Raw genomic sequence first — 9,809 nt, forward strand, 5'->3', positions numbered from 1 at the left:
TACAAACGGTTCTATAACAGAAAAATCTAGATGTGCCAGGTAAAAGGACATTTAAGTAGTGAGAACTTACTTTAGATAGACCTGAAATAATCTTGTAATCACTTCCAGTTACTGAAATTCTTAGTGTTTACAAAATATCTGTAAGACTTCACAGCCTGAGTCATCAGATGAAAACAACTCAAAATCCCCCCCAAACCTAGCGGTTTTCCAAGTTTATCATCACACTGAACATATACAATGATTTTTATGATTTATGTGTACACACATCCCTGTTTTTTGGGGGTTTTTTAAATTAAATTAATTTTGCAGAATAAGAAAAGAACTCTTGGTTCCCTATGAAGATCTGAAGTAGAAAAAACTTACACGTTCAAAATTTTAATCCTTACCTATACTAAATTCCTCATGATGTTTCCACAATTGTACAAAAGAAAACTCAGTTTCTTTCCAATGCTTCAATCATTACATTCTGATCTGGAGGTTTCTCTGCCTCATGAAATAGCCTGAGCTTTTTCTGTCAGAACTTTATGACTTTCTTGAATGTTATACTCTGTAACACAGATGTTTATATGCAGGCTATATTTCAATGGAGAGTTTAAATTTGCGTTCTCTAAAGCTGCCTTTATGTGTACTCATTATAAATATTTCAAGGCTCTCCTTTCTGCACTTATTTTCAAGATAGAATCAGAAGAGAATGTTGAATGAAACATAATCAAAATAGAATAACTCACAGCAGACGCTATTATTAGAGGAATTTTTAAGTAATATGACATTCTATCTCTTTGAAATATACTGCATGCTAATATTTGAGTAAGAAATGGTTTTCTAGGTCATGAACAAGGTATTTCTGTCTTTTATCTGCATGCCTTCCCCAGAAAACAGTGGGCAGGATCTATTAATTCCAAGCTACAACAGGAGTATCAAGGGTTCTAGGACACAGCTGGAGCAGACCCTAATTGAGGGATCAAGGCAACAGTGTCAAGACACATGTATATTTATAAATAAAGATGTCTTTGGTGTGGGTTTTGCCTTAAGGTCTCCCTGAAATCTTCCATGCAGTTAGGGTTTTAATTGGCAACATAAGCAGCCTTATTAATATATGATTTTGGTTTATGCCAGTTTAAGGAGCTGTAACTGTGCTGCGGACTATAGGAGTTGAATTTTAAAATTATCTCTTTTATGCCTTTTATATCTTTAAAATGAATTATGATACATATATAGGGAAGTTTTTCAACTTCTATTATCAGAAAAATCGTATATCCAGCATACTGCTAAACAGATGTTTATTTACAGCTATTTCTAATTCGCTCATTCCTGCCTGTGTAGACAATGTTGAGAGCTGTGGTTTAATGGAAAACCATCTTATTTTCTCTCTGGGACACAGCTGGATTTCCACATCAAGGGGAGAAATGTCAGACTGTTAACATAAAATTTCACACAGAAACTTTGGATTGCTTAGAAGCCTGTTTGTTATATTAGATATATATTTTAAATATACATATATATATTACTTGATATATTTTTTATTAGCATTGAAATAGAAGGAATAGAAGAAGATTATTTGTGTCTAACCAGATATTGACATGATGGTAGAAGAAAAACAATTGTGTCATAAATAGTCCCTGTATGGGAGTGAATAACAGTAAGGTCAGTGGAGTGGAACAGAACAAAAAGAAGGATTTGTAAATAACCTGTAAAATTCTTTTTTCCTTATTTTTCAGACTGGTATTAGATATTTATCTTATGGTATAAGATATATTTATATATATTTATCTTAAGGTGTATTTTCCAATATTGCATATCTCTGCTTTATCGATAATCATCTTGTGCACAAAGTTAAATTAAAAAAAACCAAACCCATATAAATAAAAGAACCCACACCCACCACCAATGAAAATCATCAAGCAGACTCCCCAAAATCCCAAACCTTGTCTTAAAGGCATTCTCTTCTTACAGGATGCTTAGTTCACACTGAGCCCGTGGTCTATAATAGAGCCTAATGTTAGTATTAGACCTGACATGAGTTTCCTGCTCTTTTGTATTCTCACATTGAGCTGCAGTATCTTGTCACAAAAGTAGCACTGGTTAGAGTAATGGTTGAAAATAACACTTAGCACATCCATGTGAGTAATTACATGTTCCTGCAATTGTGCAGGAGAAGTCCAACACTGGTATCTGTGAGACAGCAAAGGTCATCTTTGCTTTTTCAGAGCTTGAGCATTCATGCATTTGGATGGAATGGAAACATGAGGTTAATGTCTACACCCACAGTTAAACCACCCAGAAATCAGAGTTTTCAAGGCAATACTTCCTTATGATGTATTACAGAAAAGACAGTGTTCAGTTTTCCTTTTCCATTTCTTCCTTTACTTTCCTTCACTTCCTTATCACACTTTTTTATTTAATGTCATAATCTTCCCATGTCAGTGACATCCATGATCTTTACTGTCCTGAGCCCTTCTGTAGCTTATTGTCCTTTCATTTGAAAGTACTGACAGATTTAGCACTCTCTTTCCCACTTTACACATATTTGATGTAAACATGAAACAACCACTTAATTTTACTAGGCCAGGATGTCAATTCTTTCCACATTAAGAATCTAGTTCATATTTTCTGGAAGGCTACTGATATTTATCCATCAAATACCTCTTCACTTCACTGTGATGCAAAAGCGAAAGCGGTGAAAGCCAGGGGGAAGAGAATAAATGCAATGGAGTTAATGAGGTTATCCATGTGAGTCTGCTTAGATTATCATGGTGTAGGAAAGGTGTGCTTGTAGCACTCTGCTTAGTGTTTGGTGCAGCTGGTCCCACCTCTGACTGTGTGTCTGTGAGTACAGAACACAGCTAACATGATAGCACATGTCCTGAGTCCAGGGTGTCGGGCACAAGACTGTTTGGAGTTGTGAGGGTCAGTTAAAACAAACCAATCCCCTTATCTAAGGACATCCATTAACCTGAATGACAGACGTGGGGAATTAAATTTCCCATTGCTTACACTTAGAGTGTTTCCTACATCATTGTCTGCAGTCTGTCAGACTGACAGAAGCTTGATCTTGAACCAGATGTATCTCCAGTCCAAATCCTGGGTTTTTTTTTTACTTTTTCAGTTAATATATCACGAAATATTTCAGTATCTGTGGATATTGGGAAGATTTCTGGCACAGAAGCAACTAAAGCACCAGAGGATAATGGGAATATATTATTTAAAAGTCTTGGGTCCCCTTATGATTTCTTTTTTCTCTTTCTTTACATTATGCTAGACATTACTTTAGCAAAGCAAACACCTGCTGTAACAATACCCCAGGTGAGCTGGCTCACAGAAGCCCATCAGAATTTTGTTAATTGAACATTTAATCATTTTTTCCCCAGGTGGTGTACATTTTAAAAAATTGAAAAGTAAGACCTCTTAGGAAGTAATTTATTGTGAACACATACAAAAAGGTGAGCTGCTCTATGGACAGTTCATACAAAGTCTCTTTAATTTAGGGCTGTTGCTGAGTGTTTAAATTTTGTTACTTGAACAACTTTCCTGTACATAAATGAAATGGAAATGTCATGTCATTTAACGTGTGAAACTGACCAGCTTGGATGCTGGGAAGAACTCTACTTTATAAATAATTTTATGTAAGCTCTTAATATGAGGGTATTAGCAAGACTGGGGACAGATCATAGTAAAACATTTGCTGAAAACATTTCTTGCCGATTGTTGAATAAATAAATGCTTGGGTAGTACTTCAGGTTCTATAACCAATTTCCACTCTAGGCTGTCATAGAATCATAGAATTTGCTTAGTTGGAAGGGTCCCATCAGGATTATTGAGTCCAACTCCTGTCCCTAAGAGGAACACCCCAAAAATCACACCACGTGCCTGAGAGCATTGTTCAAACACTTCCTGAACCCTGATAGGCTTGGTGCTGTGACCACTTCCCTGGGGATCATGTTACAGTTTTAGGAGAAATTAAGATCTTGAGCAAGCAAGCATTCTCTGAATTATAATTCCCTATACTCTACATTTCTCTCTCAGAACTGAAATTTTTAGCAATTAAATATAATTTTCTTTAATCTCTTTTCTACATGTTTTCACAGTGTAAACTCTTTAAAAAGATAGGGAGGCAAATATTTAATTCTTTCCTTTTTCTTTATGACCAGTTCTGTTTGGACTGTGACACTGAAGAAAACTGGAATCCAACCCAGGGTTTTCACAAAGGGGAAATGTATCTGCTGCATAAAGCTAAAGTAGATTGTATAAAAATTACAGATAAAATAGATGAATACAGAACATCCTTTACATTGTCAGTCATGTCTTGACAATATTTGAAGGACATGGACATTAACATTTACTAATGTTATCCAAGAACCAAGATATGGAAGGCAAAAGTAAAAATAATTAAAATGTCTGAACTGTAAACTGGTGAGCTAATTTCACTCTATTCCTTATCCACACTAATAGGTGGATGGATATTAATAGGTGAAAGAAAGTGATGTTTGGTCCTACATGCTTCCACTCATTACTGGCTATCTATCAAGAGTTGGAAGTGACTCCTTCCATCATAGCCACACAGGTACCTCTAGGTACAGTCAACAAGATTTTGGATTTTAAGATAAAAAATGAGTGATGATACACCATTTAAGGACAGGACAGTTATCATGTATAGATGAGAATGGAGTTAGTTAGCAGAAGGGAGAAATGGTACTGCAAGGGGAGGTGCAGTAAAAACTGGCACATAAATGTAAGGGTTTGAAATGATCAGCAACTTCAGAAAAAGGAATTAATGAAGATAAACCAATATAAAAAAAGAGGTGTCATTTTGTATCTAGAAGTGTCATATTGAGGATATTCTTGATCTGTGGGTGACCTTGGATAAATCATTAAATGAGAAGAGACATCAAACAAAAAATTACTGCGTACAGCAGTGGTGGAGACTAAGTCAAAGGAGAGGACAGGACAAAAAATTCAGTAGGACAGTTGATATTAGATTCTTGGTCAGATGAAGATGTTGAAGTTGAGAAAGAAGGCATAAAACTATGAAAGATTGGGAATGGGTACAGTGAGCAGAACAGCAATATGGAAAAATTTAGCTTTTTATTGGTCATGGAATGAACATTCAGTCCTCTAACAGGATCACACTAATTGCTCTACATATTTAGCCCTACAAAATCTGTAGTTCAGTGGTGGCTTCTATGCATATCATAATACATTTGATACAAAAATATCATCAGCCTAATTGAACTTCTGGGTTATTTGTCTAACCATGTTTCTTCTGTCACACTGTAGTTAAATAGTTTGCCACCTGTTCAATCATTATTGAAAATCAGGACCTTAACTCAGCTTATTATGATAACCATTCCTCTGACAAAAGGAAAGCCATTTTAACTGCAAAACCATTAGGAATTCTTTGTGCTAACTGGGCTTTAAGGCCCTCATGCTAAGGCCTAGCTGAGGACATAAAACGTAAATTATGGACTGAGCCCACTTTGCATAGCTGCAGCTATGTCAGTGCAGGTAATTCCTATCACAGCTAGTTCAGCCTCGTGAGGCAGCCAGGACTGCTTGGGTGTCAGCAAGTAGTGTGGCTAGCTAGACTTGCAGACCAGCTGATGTCCACTGTCCTGCTTTCTAATAGCCAAAAGTATTTGAAACAATGCAACAAATTAGTACAAAATAAAAATTATCACATTTTTTAAACTTGTCCAAGCGTTTTACAGAGTTTGCCCCAGGGTTGTTCCCTCTGTGGGGAACATACAGCAACTGACAGTAGAACAGTTGGTGTTTCAACAAGAAATGAAAGCTGATCAAATGTTCTCTTTTTTTTTCATTTGATCCAAATTTTACACATCCACATATGTGTATGCAACAGAATAATAACTGGTGTCTAAAATAAGATGGTAAATAATCAATATTATTTATTCTCTTTACATATTTCTAAAAATAATCAATGTAATCAGTTGAGATTTTTAAAACCTTTAAAAGGAATCTCAGGAAAAACTGATCTTCAATTTTTCCTTCAGACTAGTAGGTAATTCTCCAGTAGAAAAGATAAAATTAGAGCACTAAGTACTTTAGTTAATCCCTTGTCTCCTGCAGAAAAGGAGTAGGCTCAAAAATACACCATTGTTTCATGGCGTTTTGGGCTCTCTGCAGGCAAAGAGGTTCACTGATACGATCAAAGTCTACATTTTTCAAACCTGTCATTAAGTGCTCTGGGAGTTGTCCAAGAAAACCAACAAGACAATATGTAATTTTCCGCTTGATTTAACAGAATATGTTCTTTTCTAAGGAATGAAAATGAGGAGGCCCAGTTTCCTACAGTTTTGTGTTCTTTGTTCTTTTCTCTATCCTCTAGTACAATAAATCTTGTCCACTCTCATTTTTTCCTATGAAATGCTTGCTTGTGGTGGGTAGTTCTGAACTACGTTAATCTTGTTTGATGGACTGACACAGTCAGTTCTGCATATCTTTCCCCCCTCTACGCAAATAGTGATTTCTGCACATGCGTGAATTTTACAGGGGTTTAATGATTTCCATCTTAGAAGTTTGGTCAGCGTTTCCCCTACTGTATTCAAAAGCATCTGAAGAAATAACCTTATTGCTTTGATTTCATTCCTCAGAAAATAAAAATTATAACTTAGACTACTAATCACATTTTTTGCTTGTACAAAAAATTTTTTGCTTTGCTGTTACAGCAGCTTGAATGGTAGAAACTGCTCTTTCTTTACTTTAACAATCTGGTCATCTGATCTTTTGCTAATTATTTTTTTCTTGGTGTAGCCTAAACTGTGTTGCATTGAATTCATTCAGCATATACTAGCAAGCAAGTACTAGCTAGAAATTAAATTTGTCTGAAATAAACTTTGCACAAGGAATAGGGGAAGCTATACCACAAGATACCTCACTTTTCAGTCCGTAATAGGAAATAAACCAGATTTTCAGGTTTCCTCATTGTTTGGGTTTGGATACAGTACCAATGCAGTACACTGTGCTCCAAATACAGGAGTCTGTGGCTGTAGTATTTGTAGAGGCCTGGACTTCTGGAGGCTGTTTCTGTGACCTGACCCTGAAATGCAATGCATAAATCTCCAGAATGCTGCCAAGGGTTTGAGTGCAGCTGTTCAGCCAACTCCTCTCATACTTTTATCATGAATAGTATATTTTACAATAAATAAGCAGTAAGAATATGGAAATGCAAAGGGAAAACAATAAAGCAACTTATTGGAATGTGTATGAGTTTTGCTATGTCAAACTGATCATATTTTTGCTCTATTTCACAATGCGTAAATGTATTACTGCGTTGAGGTGAAAAATTCAGGAGGTTAAATGCTTCATAGAGATTTTGGCTCCTAGCCAGTGCCCTTCTGCAGCACACAGCTGGCAAGCTTTGCATTGCTGAAGACACTGGTTCTTCAGATACATTAATTTTAAATGATAGTTCTCACTAGGTGGAAATTATGAGAAAGTTCAGCACTATGCAGCAGGAATTTGAAAATCCTAGTCAGTATTTTTTCACGCACTAACTAAAGGTTCCAAAACAAGTCAAATCTCACCTAGGATCATTGCTTGCTAGGTTCAAGCTCCTTGAACCTTCCTAAAAGAAGCCTTTTAGTAGGAAAATGAGGTTTCCCAGTAGCTGGATCACCTCTACATAATACAAATACAATGCATTAGGTAGGCATGGTTTCATACTTCTTAAACAAGTAATAAAAGAAAGAGCAGAATCTCATATCCACTAGAAACTAAATGAAGCAAGGGCAGGGCTACTTTTAATCCTGGTCACCACAGCCTCTTAATTCACTTTATATGTTCCGATCTCCTGACTTGTCCCTTGCCAGTCACACCTGGAGCTTGTGAAGTCCTGAAAGGCAACTTTCCAGACAGCTGAAGGAGATGGGAGTGTGGGGCCAGGAAAAAATTTTCAACTGCTCGGAGCATTGCTAATTTGGTAATTACCAAATAAGTAATTAAGGGTATTTACTTATTTATACATATATATATATATATATATATATATAAATAAATAAAGGTAAATAAGGGAATATTTAATGGTAGCTGATGCCTTCTGGGAAGATAAATTTTACATCAGGCTCAGAACACTCAGAACAGCAGCCAGGGAAGGCTTCTTGCTGACACAGGGCAGCAGGAACTGGGACCAGGTTCCAGCACTGAGCTGAATGAGAATGAGTATGAAAATTCAAGCTTTTGTAACATCGATGGGTGGAATGTTTTGGTCTGCTTAAACATGTTTTTCTTCACACTCTCTGCATTGCCATATCCCAGTCAGTAATGTGACACCAGAGTACTTTAAAACCCTCCTGTTACTCTGTGTGCCTTTATCTCCAAACCAAACCCATGCACATTGAGCCACTCATTAAAATTAATCTCTGCAGGGTGTTTATGGCAGATGTGAGGATCCCTTGCAGCCATGTCTTCTCTGGTAGCAGTGTGAGAGGTGACTGGAAAACACAGTACTGGAGGAGCAGAGCCCAGCTCCCAGGGCCTGCAGTACAACGCTGAGGCTTTCACACTGCTGCCCCAGCTCCAGCCCACCTCTGTGTGGAGCCTGAGTCCTTGGAGATTGAGATTCAGCCCCCTATAGTCGGCCTCTACCCTGGCCTGCCATGTTTCTTACGGCCTGGAGAGCACTGCCCTGGGCTGCAGCAGCCTTATCTCCCCCTGAGTGTCCCAGCAGGGAAGTGGCAGGGCACAGAGCCCATGTGTATGCATGGATGGAGCCTGACCAGCCACCTTGGGCTCCTGGAAGAGCTGGCTGTGACTACAGAGCCTGTCCCTCAGTCACTGTGCAGGGTACAGTTCATTCTTTGCCCTCCACATCTTTGCTGCACAGTGGTGATGGTGCAGCATCACTGCTGGGATGCTGCTTTGGGTCCTTTGTCTTGCCAGCACTCCTGTGGATTAAACCCTTTCCTGTGGGTTCTGTGGGTGAAGCCTAACCCTGCCCAAAGGCTTGGACCCCAGCAGGCACGGCCTGAGGCACTAACAGGGTGTTTGTTGTCTTCACTCTACTGGGACTTGTTCAACAACTACTGTTGAGAGCAGAATGAAATATCACAGTCAGTAAAGCATGGTGGAAACTCATCCACCCCAAGAAAGCTGTGTCTCTACTGAGCAGGCTCCCCTAGGCACCCCTCATTTCCTGCAGGAAGCCCATGTTTCCCACAGGTCCAAACCAGCAGGATGCCAACTGGTCACCCAGCCTTTGTGTAAGGAATCAGAGGGAGAACTCCTGACCTGATAGGAGGGCAGCACCGCCTTGGCTGGGCTCCAGCAGGCTGAGTCCTGAGCCCAGGTGTGGGCAATCCTGCTGCCCTTCCCCTCCCAGCTGATCAAGGGGGTGGGCGGGCAGTGCTGGGGGAGCTGCTCACCTTTCCAGAGAGGCTGCAGGAAATGGTAACTATCTTGAAAATAACTCCAGTCCCATAGCAGGGTTTTGTGTTTTTAACAGGAATGTGTTAATGTGGAGGTCTCTGGGAGCGCAAGGACAGCGTGTCTTGAGTTGTAAGTTTTGACTCTCCTCTGTGTGTTGCTATTTGCATCTCCTGAGCTTAGGAGGAGAGAGATGAGGAGGATCTCAGGTCTATGCTTGTAGTCTCACCCCTCAGTGATTTTGGTTGAGCACTGGCAAATACTGAATGAGCCAGGCAGGCAGGCTCCCTGACTAGCCTCAGTAGTTTGTTGTCAATTTATAGCAAGCAAGGAATAAATTATAGTAACTCAGAATGAGTTATTATCACTCTTTAAAATGAAATATCCTTCTTGAACACCTCAATCCCCTCCTTTTTTCTATTTAGCGTCTG

Source organism: Parus major, chromosome 3 (genome assembly GCF_001522545.3).
Source record: "Parus major isolate Abel chromosome 3, Parus_major1.1, whole genome shotgun sequence".
Classification (NCBI taxonomy): Eukaryota; Metazoa; Chordata; class Aves; order Passeriformes; family Paridae; genus Parus; species Parus major.